At 34.9% G+C, this 14,995-nt stretch overlaps 2 protein-coding genes across 4 annotated transcripts in view; one reads left to right on the forward strand and one right to left on the reverse strand.

Moving 5' to 3' along the window:
- Positions 1-11,737: 11,737 nt before the first annotated feature.
- Positions 11,738-14,995, reverse strand: part of LOC145683580 (uncharacterized) — a 115,105-nt gene continuing 111,847 nt past the window's right edge. Inside the window, exon 3 of the mRNA XM_081754927.1 lies at positions 11,738-11,776. The gene's annotated coding sequence lies outside the window, so the exon portion shown is untranslated. The remainder of the gene's footprint in view (positions 11,777-14,995) is intronic.
- Positions 14,180-14,995, forward strand: part of LOC145683777 (uncharacterized) — a 139,167-nt gene continuing 138,351 nt past the window's right edge. For all 3 annotated transcript variants that reach the window (XM_081755349.1, XM_081755350.1, XM_081755351.1), the window contains exon 1: positions 14,180-14,310. The gene's annotated coding sequence lies outside the window, so the exon portion shown is untranslated. The remainder of the gene's footprint in view (positions 14,311-14,995) is intronic.

The raw sequence follows: 14,995 nt of genomic DNA on the forward strand, positions 1-14,995 counted from the left end.
TTTTTCATTTACATTATTCCATAATAACAATAGCTTTAGACTTTTCGATTTAACCATTTTCTTTATTTATTTTGGAGTTATTTGCAGTTTAAAACCTCATATCAATATTGAGATAGTTTGACGTCTCTTGTAACCTGAAATCCACATGTTTATACTCCACATATATCCAAATATATGAAAATTATCAATTATTTGGGGCCGCGGTGGCTGTGGTGCATGGGGTCTTTGGTTCGATCCCAGTTCGCGCCAAGTGAATTTTGTGGTGGACAAACACAGTGTGTGGAGTTTTCTTAAGGTTCTGCCGTTTCCTTCCACTTTCTTAATTCCACCATTTCATTCATTTCTCATCATCACCGTCTACTTTAGCCCAGCCGTCATAACCGTGGGACGTAAAACTCAAAGATTTCATTTCATTTTTAATATATTATTAGAAAGAGCAGGCACATGGTGCAAAATATCGCATCCAGAACCTAATAAAATTATGAGTTTAAGGTTTTTACTTCCTGATGAAAACCTCTGAATGAGTAAAATTATAGGAACTCTCTTTTAATAATAATTTCCAAAAGGAACATTTTTAGTGTAACAATTTTTACAAACTCCTAACAAAATTTCGTTAGAAACTTATTTTCGCGAGGTTGCACTACTATATATAATGTGCAGAAAACTAATTTCAATGAACACATTCCTTAGCGATTAAATTAAACCAATATATCGATATAAATTTATTCTAACAAATCTCGGTATATACACTTAATACATTAAATTGAATTAATAATTTACTTTTATGTATAATCTTCCTATTAGCTTTGCACGATTCCTGATTCAAAAAGTAAACTCATAAATTGGCTATTTTTAAAGTTAAGCTTAAACATGCCATTTAATAACAATTGGTGCAGTAAATCTAGTATTTCCAATCATTTGATTTGCACATAATAAAGAACTAACTCAGACAGACCCAAATACAAATTTACCTAATGATTTTAAAAACAACAACAAAATAGCAGACTACAAAATCTCCTGCTCTTGCGTTTCCATTTCCCAGTGTTGATACGCTCTGGTATTGCGATTAAACAGAAGTTGAACCTAGATCATGAAAGATTTATATGAATTACTGTAGGTTGTTTCAGCGAATGAGAAGCCTACAGCCACATGCGCGCGCCGCTTCCTCAAGTGTATTTGTTTCAGCCGCATTGAGACACATTTCTTGTCTCTGTGCAGCCTGTTTGACGGAGATAGAACTTTTTTCCCCCGAGTTTTGAAAAGTAAAATTATTTAGAAAGACTCTACTACTATTCTTATTAATCAAGCTATCGCTGGCCCTAGTATTTCCACATTTTTCTTCAACATGAAATGAATATTAGTTCTTATTAATAAGGAAATTCTAAACCTATGTTCTTTTACTTTGAAAGGGTAGACAGTGTCTCAATGTCTCATAGCACTCTACGCTACTGATTGTACTAATACCTGTACCTTGTATACTTATGGTAGAACACGTCGACGTCAGCACTATCTGCAGCAACTATTAGAACGGACTGTTGTGAATTTAGAAGATTTACAGTGCCCAAAAGCGTCTTCCTTGGGATTTCATGTTTACTCTTGTGCTTATTTAAAACACACATTTGGACAATTTAAGTTGTGTGCGTGACGTTGTTCCATCAAACTGACGCGAAACTGGAGCTCTGGGGAAAATGTTCCATGCAAACAATTACAACCAAATTTTAATAACCTAAATCTTCAAGCATATTCTACGTTATTTACAAGGCCTAGTATTTATTATCCTAATCAAGGTAATGATATTTCGCTTGCCGAATATTCTAATGGTTATACTTTACTGGTATTTGATTTAACTCCTGATTTTAGTGCAGCATTTCAGACAAGTCCACAACTTCAAGGGAGTGTATGTTTAGAGGTTCATTTTAACCAAGCACTGACATCTGTAACAGCAATTATTTACGATGAGTTCCCTTCAGAACTAGAAATATATTTCCAAAGAAAAATATATATTGATTAACATGTTTAATACACTTCAACTTTATGAGGCATTACAACAAAATCTAACGATCATTTTATCTTTGTATACGCTGCAGATGAATTACCACGTTTTATTCACACATTTCCTTCTACGATAATTATAAATACTGATTCTAGTGATAAACCAGGTGAACACTGGGTTGCCATTTATATTTGAAAATTATGGGTTGGTGAATATTTCGATAGTTACGGCCTTCCACCGTATATATCATATGAGGTTTCTAAAACGTGATTATTTTATACATGGAACAATAAACGCATTCAAGGTGATTTATATCAGTTTTGTGGAAAATACTGATCTGGTTATTCATTACAGCATTTCTTAAATTCGTAGCTTCCATCGTTCATGCTAATGATGCTTTATTCCTTTATGAGGGTGTGCTAATCACTGAAGCGAGATTAAGTTTATCGTAAACCATGTGTGTGTGTGTGTATGTGTGCTGGATAATCAGACATACGGTGTTTATCTTTTAATCTCTGCTCTACTATGTTCATAAGTGCTAAAGCATTTGCTATAGTCTTTTTTTTTTTTTTTTTACATCAAAACAAGTTGTCATAAAAGAGTAATACGAATGGACATCATGTTATTTAGGAAATGAAAACATGTTAAAATCTTGTATAACGGTTAAAAAAGAGATCGTAAAAGTTTACGAAAACACTGTTAAATGGTGCTATTTTTTTTTTTTTTTTACCTCTGATCTAATATTTTAAATAAACACTTTTCAAATTCTTTTTCGCGCCAAAAACAAGAAATACGAGTAGACATTGTATTTTATATGAGATGAAATCTTTATAACGGTTGGAAAAAACGCCGCAGCCAATGTCATATTCGTTCTGCATGTCTGCATATAAGTTGCGTCGTCTGCTCCTATGTGTAATCATAACAGTTTGCGCATGCGCAGTAGTTCAAGAAACACCGCTAAGTGCCACTACTCTACTGTTGGTTGTGAATAAGCTTATAAGTGGAATTGGGTAGTTGATAGATTTAATTCTGATTAGTGTGCTACATTGTATATTTTATTTAGTTCAAGTTCCTTTAGGTCCTTGTTTGTCGAGAATTCTTTTATTACCCACGCGAACACAGCTGGTTTACTTTGCAAAAGCAGAAACATCATTGGCGGTATGTAAAGAGGCATAAAGATTGCATTCAACGAACCAGTGGAAATATTCTATCTGGGCATGTGATTTTTGATAGCACTATTCAAAGAGACCATAGTTTAATATTATCAGTGACAATATAATACGAGGACTGTTCAGAAAATAGTGCCCTTAATATAGAAAGCATTAACCGAAATAGATGAAATTTTACATTCAACATAATGTATCTTTTGAATGTTTAGAGACAAAGTTTCAGGCAAGTCGATTGCCTAAAGTTAATGCTCAGTTTTGTTTTTGAAGTCAAGGAGACCTACGACTGACAAAATGGAAAAATCTAAAAAAAAAAAAAAAAAAAAAAAAAGGCCGCCATTAAGTGCCTTAAGACGAAGCGATCAAAACCCAAGGAGATTTATGTAGACATGGTGAATGCATTAGGTGATGGCTACTCTCCATATAAAATCAAGAACTGGTCAAGTTACTATCGGTGCGGAAGGGAGAGTTGTGAACATGTATTAAGTGCAGGACAGCCCGTAACGTAACAGTGTGCACAATAGAAAACATCAACATGATTCAGGGTTTAATAATGGCTGACAGACGACCTACTGTTCTGAAATTAGCTGCAATTTCGCTTCCTTTATGGGGAAATTTGCAGTTTTATAAAGTCGACAAAGTGATATCCCAAAACATATAAAGAAATTTCTCCAACATATCACGTAATATTCTCCTTAGTCAAACCTGTTGTAGGAAGAGCCTTATTCACTTTTGTCTTAAAGCAGATAGAGGATTAGAGCAAGAAAGATTTTCAGACCATCAGAAAATCTTCAATGAATGTATGCACTATCTTATGTAACTAAAAACCATTACCCCAATGTGAAGACGTGAAATACAATCCATATTACATATGTCATAAATGTGTGCATTATTGTTAATGAAAAGTGGAATATTAACTAATTGTAGATTGCTATCAGAAAAGAATATGTTGAAACTGGTCACTTGGATTGGGGATTACATTCAAAGACTGGAGTACGAAGTCAAGGTATTATTAGTGGTTGTTTTGAAAATCCATTTACCCCCCCCCCCCAAAAAAATATCCTGTACCAATCCATTTTCTAAGGCATCCTACTAGGTATATAAAACATATTTAACTAGGTCCGGTTAAAGCAACTGAAGTAAAAAGGTTCCGAGAAGAAAAATTACGGTTCTTAGATCATAAGATGAATATCAATTTTGATTTGTTGCATAATTAGAGATCATTGGTTCTTCCAGCATCACTACAGGCCATCAAAGATAAGAACGTAAGAATTTGATAGCGTGCTATTCTTAATTCTGTATCGTATTTTTTTTTAAATAGCCGTTTTGCGGATATAAAGTGTATTGTAGCTGTAGGTTGTAATGATTTTTTTTTTTTTTTTTTTTTTACTTTATACAGGCGGTGAAATTAATTGCTGTATATTTGCCGGAGGAGCAGAAACAAAAAGATTGTCTTAATATACCACAACCTTCATATGGCAAATTTATAATTTCTTTCGTAGTAACCATTTGCTCAGACACCGGGGATAACGATCATCCCATATCCAAACTGAGGTAGAATATGAACAAAATAGTTATTAATGCGAGAGATAACGTGCTAAAATCAATAACATACATTCAGAATGAGCATACGTTCGCTGGCGTGAATCATATCACAAAGATTAGTGACGGGTGGAAGTCGAGATTTTATGCTGCCAGTTAATTCTTCCCGTTTCCGAAATTTTCAGCAACAGTAATTGACTTGTGTGTATGTATTACTTTAGTTATAGAGCACAGGAGAAAAATCTAGAGATGTTGCCCTGAAGGAATCACTCTTTAGTATGCGAGTTATAGCAATTTAAGAAAAGTCAAGCTAAATCATGTTATTTAGCAATTTTGTTACAATCAAAATATTGTTATATTTTCCACATGAATTACATTAATTTCTTCTAAGGTGTAGCACAAGAATGCGAAGATTTTACACTCAGAGAATATAACTCTTAGGAATGGAAGTTATTACAAACTAAGGAAAGCCAGTCCTAAATCATATTGCATAGCAACGCATTCTATTTTTGTAGGAGGAAAATACTGTTAAAATACATGCATTGTTGTAGTTTCGGAAGCAAAAAAAATTACGAGGCATGTATCAATCAAACAATACATCCATTATAACAATATTCTGTTCCTACAACAATATAATGCATTGCTAAGCAACATGATTTAGGTTTGACTTTCTGCGTTCTTAAGAGTAATTCGCGGAGTGCAACATCTACAGATTTTTGTGCAAAGCAGTTAGCGTATGCGCCTTTGGCGTGAAAAAATCCGGCTTCGATTCCCCACATGAGGTCTAGTGGTTCGGATTGCCAGTTAATTAGTAGGTCCCTTCTCATATAGCTGCTGAAAGGGACATTAAACTCGAAATCAACCCAACGTTTAGAATAAATAATTGTAATTCATAGGTGAAATATAACGATATCTTGATTGTAACAACCATAAGATTCATTGCTAAAGAACGTAATTTACCTTGACTATTCTTAATTTGTAATAACTCGAATACTAAATAGTGATTCGTTCAGGCCAACGTCTTCAGATTTTTCTCTTGTGCTCTGTGGCCAGAGTAATACATTCACACTTATCAATTACCATGGGTGAAAATTTCAAGAAGAAAAACAGGTAGTTTAAAATATGGAGGCCAGCAAGCTTTCCACATCGGACTTTGATGGATTGGACATGATCCATTAATACTATAAGCTGAGTAGAAAATGTTATCTGATCAACAATTCCTAAATGACACAATCTTTGGATGTCAGGTTTCATAGCTGCCATCTTGAGCAGAGCTTTGCAATCTGCCGAAGGCGATCCATGCGACGATAATTTATAACGATTTTTAGTATGACTATGCTGAATGGACAACGAATCAAAAGCAATACCGTATGTGATATTACCACCAGTTACTAAACTTTCTAATGTGGCATACCATACCGGACTTACGGTCATGCTGGATGTAGGCTCTTGACTTTAAGCACGTTATATCTCTCTTTATGAACTATTTTATTCATATTCTACTTCAGTTTTCCTATGGGATCATCGTTACACCTGGTTCTTATGCAAATGCTTACTATGAAAGAAATAAATTTGCCATTCAAATCTTGTGGTATACTATGAAAACAATATTTTTTGTTTCTACTCCTCCGGCAAATATACAACCTTTAAATTTCACCGTCTGTACGTTTGAAGTAGGAAAATCATTACAATCTACAGCTACAATAAACTTTATACCCGAAAATGGTTACTTAAAGAAAATGCAACACAGAATGAACAATAGCGCTGCTGTCAAATTCTTACGTTCTTATCTTTCGTGGCCTGTAGTGATGATGCTGGAAGATCCAAGGATTTTTCCTGTGCAACAAATCATATTTGGTCTAGGAATTAATTCGTGCGGTTGGTACGCACACATTGAAGCTGTAGTACAAACACAAAATACATAAATACCTTAAGAAAAATATTGTCCATCGCTAGCCACCACTTTCGCCCATCTGTCAGGCAATGTACGGATTCCGTGGCGAAAGAAGTCCTCATCCTTGGAAGCGATCCAGTCAGAGACCCATGTTTCGATATCTTCTGAAGAAGTAAACCGCTGTCCAATCAAATCGTTGTTCATGCAATCAAACAAGTAGTAGTCCGAAGGAGCAACGTCTGGTGAATACGGCGGGTGGGGTAAAACTTCCCATCCGACATTTTCTAAATAGGTTTTGACCGGTTTTGCGACATGTGGGCGAGCGTTATCATGTTGAACAATAAGTTTATCATGTCTGTTCTCCCATTCTGGTCGTGTTCTGGCCAGAGCTTGCTTCAAACGCATTAATTGTCGTCGATAACGTTCTTCATTCATAGTTTCACCCGGTTGCAGCAGCTTATAGTACACCACACCTTTCATATCCCACCATATACACAGCATAACCTTTGCACAGTGAATATCTCGTTTTGGTTGTGATGGGCCTGGTTCACCTGGTTTCACCCAGGCCTTTTTTCGTTTAGGGTTCTCGTAATGGATCCACTTCTCATCACCCGTAATAATTCGATGCAGAAACCCCTTTCTGCTCTGTCGTTGAAGCAGCAATTCGCAAATGGTTTTTCGTCTTTCAACGTCTCTGTCTTTCAATTCATGTGGAACCCAATGTGACATCTTTTGAATCATTCGCATGGCTTTCAAGCGTTTGGAGACTGTTGTTTGATCAACGCCTAATGCTGCTGCAAGTTGTTCCTGCGTTTGACACGAATCCTGCTCGAGCAATGCTGTCAATTCTTCGTCTTGAAATTTTTATGGCTGTCCAGCTCGCTCTTGGTCTGCCAAGCCGAAATCACCACTTCTAAACCGTGCAAACCACTTCTGACACGTTCGCTCAGCTAGAGCATGGTCACCATACACTTCCACCAAAATACGATGACTTTCAGTCGCACTTTTCTGCATGTTAAAGTAATGCAGCAGGACACCCCGCAAAAACACTTTATCAGGCACAAATTGCGCCATGTTCACTTAACTACAAACTGGTGTTGTTGACGCTTTAATCCACTGCCCTATACTACGAACGATACGCGATGACAGGGGTTTGCAACACATGTGTGGATACACGGAACTGTGGGACGCTCCGTTCGTTGCGCCATCTCTTGTCCAACCGCACGAATTAATTCCTAGACCAAATAATTGATACTCATCTTAGGGTTTATTTAAGAACCGTGATTTTTCTTTTCGGAACTTTAAGGCTTGGCATGACTTGATCTACCTAAATGGATATATTTTTAGAGAATACCATAGAAAATGTATGCGTACAGGATGGTCGTTTGGTTAAATGGATTTTCAAAACATCCATCAATAATACCTTGACATCGTGCGAAAGTTTCTTTGAATATTCATCCCCAATCCAAGTGACCAGTTTCAAAATATAATAGCTACTTTTCCTAACAGCAATCTACAATTAGTGGTTCTAGTGAATATTTCTCTCTCCATTAGCAACAATGCATACGCGTATGACATATGGATTGCATATGGATTGTATTTTGCAGTAGATATTGAATTCATTTTTTTTTTCAGTCACATTAGATATGCATACGTTCATTGAAGATTTTCTAATGGCCTGACACATTTGCTTGGCATGATTGTCGATCTGCTTTTAGAAAATCCTGAATAGTACTCTTTCTGCAATAGATGCAAGTGTTAAGAATAATACGCCATATAATTGCAGACAAGAACCGTTGTGTGCATTATATTATGCTAGATCTCAACTTCAAAAATAAAAGTAGAATTTGCAGCTAATGTATCTATCTAGTTATCAATACAGAAAATAAAACAAAATATAATGTATGTAGCTAATGTATGTTATTTGAAGCTAGACGAGAGTAAATAGACGTGTATGTATAACCGGCATTCCGCTTGCTTAGAACTACTATTTGCCCGTCACCATTAGGCGTATAACGAAACATACAGATTTTATTTATATTTGGATAAATATACAAAAAATACGTAAGATATAACGTTACATTGCAAGTATCACAATAGTTGGATGCGTATTGTATTTAGAAATTTAACCACCCAACATTTATATATATGTATATATTTGTTTACTATTAGTCCTTTAATGGCGGAGAGCAGATCTATGATTATGGATGTCAATCCGTATCTTAACTCTAAATACAATACGCATCCAACTCTATTGCAATACTTGCAATGTAACGTTATATCTTACGTAATTTTTTGTTACATTAGCCCTGTTCAAATACTAAAGTAAGCCACCACAATCAAGTACATTTAATTTATATGTATATTCTCAACTACTTTTTATTCTATAATCTCCATTAATAATTACCAGTTGCCATAGCAACCCGAAACAAAAACTGTATGTTCTTAGTGTAACCACGATTACAGATTATCTATATAATATCAACATATATTCTATATATTTCTTCTTCTTCTTCTTAACAGATTGTGCACTTTTAGGTAGCACCTTTGCCCAAAATAGATACAAGAAAAATGGAAGTAATTCACAGATACAAGTTGTAGCAATATGATACACAAAAGACACTATTGTCATAATTTTAGAAGTGGCTCGTGATGCTCATGACAATAGAGTCTTTTGTGTATCATATTGCTACAACTTGTATCATCTGTGAATTACTTCCATTTTTCTTGTAGCTATTTTGGGGCTTGGCATCTTCCGGGCGATGACCAGATTACATCATTTATTCGTTAATTCAAATTATAGGCAACTACTTGAAAAGAAAAGAAGTTTATGACCTCATCTATCAATACGTGCCAAAATCAAGGATCAAGCACGGTACACAATACACTACGACTTCTAATAACTTGAAGTTACACAACTTTAATTACTTAGTATTAGTAAAAATGTTTTTTGAAATTACAGAGGTACATTTAGAGTTTTAACATTTGGCCTAAAATTTGTGAATTTCAGTGCGTCTTTTTATAATACAGTAAAACAGCTCACTGAAATTTCTACCCTACCTCTTTGCATTATAGGTTTTAAACTATATTAATACAAGTTTGCATTTAACACACGTTTCACGCTATTTCTCAAACAGTTTGCAACACTGATCTGCGTTTACCATCTCTTTTGTATGTATTTTTATTGCTACTTCTAACAATCATATCCAATTTAGGTCATTCGATTTACAAAATACAAGACTTTCTTTTGGGTTGGCAACACTGTTCATCCAGTGACGCTCTTCAATTCACCGGAAGATTCTTTTCTATCTCTAGTTGCTTTGTCCAAAGTTTAGTTTCTCTGCCTCTTTTAGTTTCTCTGCTATCACGGTTGAAAATTCTAAATTATAATGTGGAAACGTATAACGGTACGTTGTATATTCGTATTGTAAATCTGTACTGTCTTGTAATTCTGGGTTATAAGATATATTTACTAAGCTTGCTGGTTGTTTGTACTATTAGAAGAAGAAAAAGAAAAGATATGTTAATTATAATGTTAATGTATAAAGAAAAAAAGATATTCAAGTGTTTTTAAATAATAAGATTGTTAATACGTGGTTGGCAAGACAACTATATATAAACAAGAGATTTAAAAAATGGAAGGATTATGGTAGATGAGTTCGTCATTTTAAAGGCTCAATAGTAAAAAAAAAAACAATTTATAAAGGACCAGTGGAGGATATTTTATCTTTGTAAGGATTGCCTATGAAGGAAGAGTTGAGGTTGATTATTTCGGAAGGGTTTCGTGAAAGTGAGTCTCGTCTCGGAAAGTGTACCAGTTTCTATTGAAAGAGTTCTGTCTCGTCTCGCATATCGTCACGAAAATCCTGTTTCGTCTAGTGTATAGGAAACACTATAGATCACATCGTGTTTCTAGGTTTTCCCCAGGGTTGGATTAATCCAACTGGAGACCCAGAGTTAGAAAAAATTATGTGGCTCCTATTGACTTCACCTAGTACGTTTCTGTGAAAGTACATCAGCGAAGTTGAGGAAATGTGAAATGAAATGAAATGAAATCTTGAGTTTTACGTCCCACGATTATGACGGTTAGGCTAAAAGAGACGGTGATGATGAGTAATGAATGAAATGGTGAAATGAAGAAAGTGGGAGGAAACGGGAGAACTCCGAGAAAACCCACGCACACGGTGTTTGTCCACCATAAAGTGCACTTGGCAAGGTGTGGGATCGAACCCGGGACCCCAAGCACCAGAGGTGAACGCTCTACCACTGAGACACCGCGGCCCCCGATTTTGATTTGAGTATAGGCCTTTGTCCACCTGGAGACCCGGGGTTATAGCGCCACTAAGCCCCTCTCTTAATCTGGCCCTGGGTCTCCCCTTTTCTTTTTATTCCATATCGCCATTCCATCAGTTCTTTCAGGACATTTGTTTTCATCAATTATCTGTCTCCTTTAGTCGAAAGAGCATAATCCTGGGATCATAGGCGTAGCCAGAATTTTCCATATCCTGTAGATGTGCACAAGGTGATTAAACCTCACGAATTATCTCAGCATAACATTCTCGCGTGCTTGTTTTAGTGGGCTTTAAGCGTATTAAATAACAGGTAAAATGTTATATCAATGAACTGAAGAATTACAGATAAGCAAAATTTTAGAATAAATGACAGTTGAAGAAAGAGAGAAAAATCAAACCTTTTATTAGAGTTTGCACAAGCAACCTCATAGGTACGTCTATATTCAGAACTTAACACTGAATATTTCATTTCAATAATAATAATAATAATAATAATAATAATAATAATAATAATAATAATAATAATAATAATAATAATAATAATAATAATAATAATAGAAATGTGGGTGTTGAGAAGAATTGAGTGAATTACGTAGCTGGGTCGAGCGGAAAACGAATGAGAAGGTGTTAGAAATGGTGGGAGAGAAAAAAAAACAATTTTAGGTATTATTAAGAGGAGGAAGAGAACCTGGTTGGGACATTGGCTAAGTAGGATTTGTATCATGAAGGACGTGCTATAGGGTATGGTGGCAGGAAAGAGAGGGAGGGAGTGAAGGAGATACAATTAATGAACGATATCAAAACAGAGAAATCTTACCTGAAAAAAGACGAAGAGGTTGGCAGAAGGAAGACAGTTTAACATGGAAGCTTCTCAGTTGCAGTAAGTGACCTGCCGTAATTATAGAATACTTATGAATAATAATAATAATAATAATAATAATAATAATAATAATAATAATAATAATAATAATAATAATAATAATAATAATAATTTGGCGATTAACAAGTATTTTAGTCATTGTAATTTTGAGAACAAATATTTACTTAATATCGAGTTGAGTTCGAGTTAATTTCCTTGTCCCCCAATATTATCCTTTTGCAATTCAAGCATCAACACCGCCACTGAACGGCAAAATTTTTAGTCAGAGTTCCAATATTGTTGTTTTCATTTCTTTTCTTTTTTTCTTAATTTAATTTTTTTAAAGAAGAGGGGCCTTTTCTACATACAGTAGATTTCGATTATGAGAATCTCGGCTAACTGAGCCTCTGGATTAACCGAGGCAGTCTAAAAATATACCAGTTGGCCTTCTCAACTTACAGTAGGGTTGCTAGACATCCCGGTTTTCCGGGACAGTCCCGGTCTTCAATAAAATAATTAATGGTCCCGGTCTTCAATAAAATAATTAATGGTCCCGAGAAAGGCTTTCGGGAAGCCTGTTTGTCATCGTTTTCGTTTTTCAGACTTAAACAAATTCAACCGGCAAAAACTAGTACGTCTCACATAAAAACGAAAAATCTTGGAAGTTTCATTTGAAATCCCACTTCAGCGATTACAGAACTGAGTTTCCTAATATACTTTCCCATGTGTGGATAAATATTTCTAAAGATGCTGTGCACGCATTCAATAATACTTAACAACTTATTCTAGCACAATAAGTAGCAGTTAAACGCAGAAAGGTATGTTTAGTTTAATTTTGATAGTACTGGATTTTTTTCTGCCAAACTTTTGAAGATCGTGCTTAAGTCTTCAAAGAGATTTATTTTTTGTGTGTCATACTGAATTTAGCATAAATGCATTTTTCCTGGCTAAATGTTAAATTTGTGTTTCTTTCAGGATAGTGTTTCTGACTCAGGTGATGGTGAACCGAAGAGAAAAGTATCTCGTCAATCATAAATATGAGGAGGCTGTGTCGTAATTGGCGCAATATTTAGTATCTGTTAAACACAACAAATCGAAATTTGAAATAAGGGTCATGCAACTCTTCTTATGTTACCTTTCACGTTCTTTATACATTCCATGTAATGTTTCATTTGTGTTAACTGTGTGTAGAATGAACTGCAAAAAATTGGGAGTAGTAACCTGGAAAAAACAGGTAATTAATTAATTCAGACCACATGAGTAGGAACCCTGACCTTATATATAGTCAGAGATTGGTGTCCCGGTTTTTCGTTTACAAAATCTGGCAACCCTACGTTGGCTCAACATCACAGTATCACAAAGAGGCCAAAAGTTGCTCCAGAAAACGATCACTCACTTTTTCAAAAAAAAAAAAAAAAAAAAAGTTTTGTATGGACAGTATGTATGTAAAAATATTGTTTTTTTAATATAAGTTTTAGTACTGTAATAAACAATTGGTGTATAAAAAATGTTTTTTTTTATTTACGGTACGTACTACTATACCGAATAACAGCTGATCTCCCTATTATCCGAGATTTGCGTATACGAGGTAGACTGCATCCCAATTACTTCGGGGAAGTCTACTGTATATATCTAACGTATTTTTTTATTTGTTTTATTTTATTTTACACGTAGGCATGTAAGATATAGGCCATAAGAAAAAGGAGCAATATTTTCCTGACAAAGAAGAAATTGTTTGGCGAGCCGGGAATATTAGGGATGCGCACGAAACGAATTAAGACAGAATTTTCCTGACAAAATTCGAGTCGAGGCACAGCTCTTCCAATAGAGAAGAATACATTTTTCGAATCGAGACATCACTTTTGCAGCACATTTTTGAGACGAGACAGCCTCAAATCTTGTCTCGTGCGCATCCCTAGGGAAAATCACTTTTCGAGAGAGGAGAATCCTCACTCCCCCTTAATTCAAACTAGGGACCAGGGGTGATCCCCCTCCCGCAGAAGAGTAAACTTTCTTATTTTATATATAAATAAAATCCATCCCAAAGTTAGGAGCTTTCAAAAGCACCTCTAAGTAGCAGTATACCACCCACTGCCCCCCTCCAGAAGTCCGTCCTGGATCCGCCCCTGCCGTAGACTCTTTGTTATTTGAAACATTATCAGCATATTCTCAGTTTGCAAACAAGAAATAAACTCAAGATATTATTATTATTATTATTATTATTATTATTATTATTAATAATAATAATAATAATAATAATAATAATAATAATAATAATAATAATAATAATAATAGAAGCATAGACATAGAGTGAAATATTTCCTGTCTTCCCTAGTAACCACTATTTGTAAATAAATAGCTGATAACATTGAGGGATAGTGTTCATCATAGTGACACCAGAGAGCGCGCTGATAGATAGTGACGTCAGTTGCATGTGACAAAAATATTTAACTCAGCGTTAGATAGCAAGCAAGCGCGCAGCAGAGCATGCAACTAATGTTATGATTTGTGGTGATAGTTGTAGTGTGTGATTAACGAATCTTGAGACTTGTACTATAAAAAAGGTAACTAACTATTTTTTAACATTGTTGATTCACAAATTCAGGCATGATACTGATATTAAATTACTTGTTACAAATTACTTTTACTTTATAAGATGTGTTTTTCATGTGTATTAGTGTTGTTGATGTCTATTGTATTAAACCTTACGTTGACGGTTGATACATTTTGAAATCAATTATGTTGTCGACAATACATGATTTTCATATTCGGATACGTCTTGAATATAAGATATTAATAGTAAATAACAAAATTACAAGCTATGACAGGTAATATTTCTTGTTTTTTACTCGCAATCATTTCCTGGAAGGAAAAAATAAAAAAAAAGTACGGGAAATCCCCGTTGAACAGAAAGAGCATTACTGTTCGCGTATCAAGGTCATTGTAAACATTTGCATGCAATATCTTTTTTCTTTCTTTTAGCATTTAATCCATCTTTCTTTTCCCTTTCATCGTACGAATTACTTATAATAGTTGAACTGTTAAAGTAACGCCCAGGAATTGCAGGATTTAACTCCGAGACTAAATAGTTGCCAGGCCAGTGCAGGGCCGTATTAACATATATTGGCGCCCTAGAGCAGCGTTTCCCAACCGGTGTGCCACGAGGAAATGAAAACAAAATTATTAGTAATATAGGAATCTAATTGCAAGACAGGAAATATGTGTATTAAAATTTGGCATTACTATGAA

This window comes from Thermobia domestica, chromosome 4 (genome assembly GCF_964235325.1).
Source record: "Thermobia domestica chromosome 4, izTheDome1.hap1.1, whole genome shotgun sequence".
Lineage (NCBI taxonomy): Eukaryota > Metazoa > Arthropoda > Insecta > Zygentoma > Lepismatidae > Thermobia > Thermobia domestica.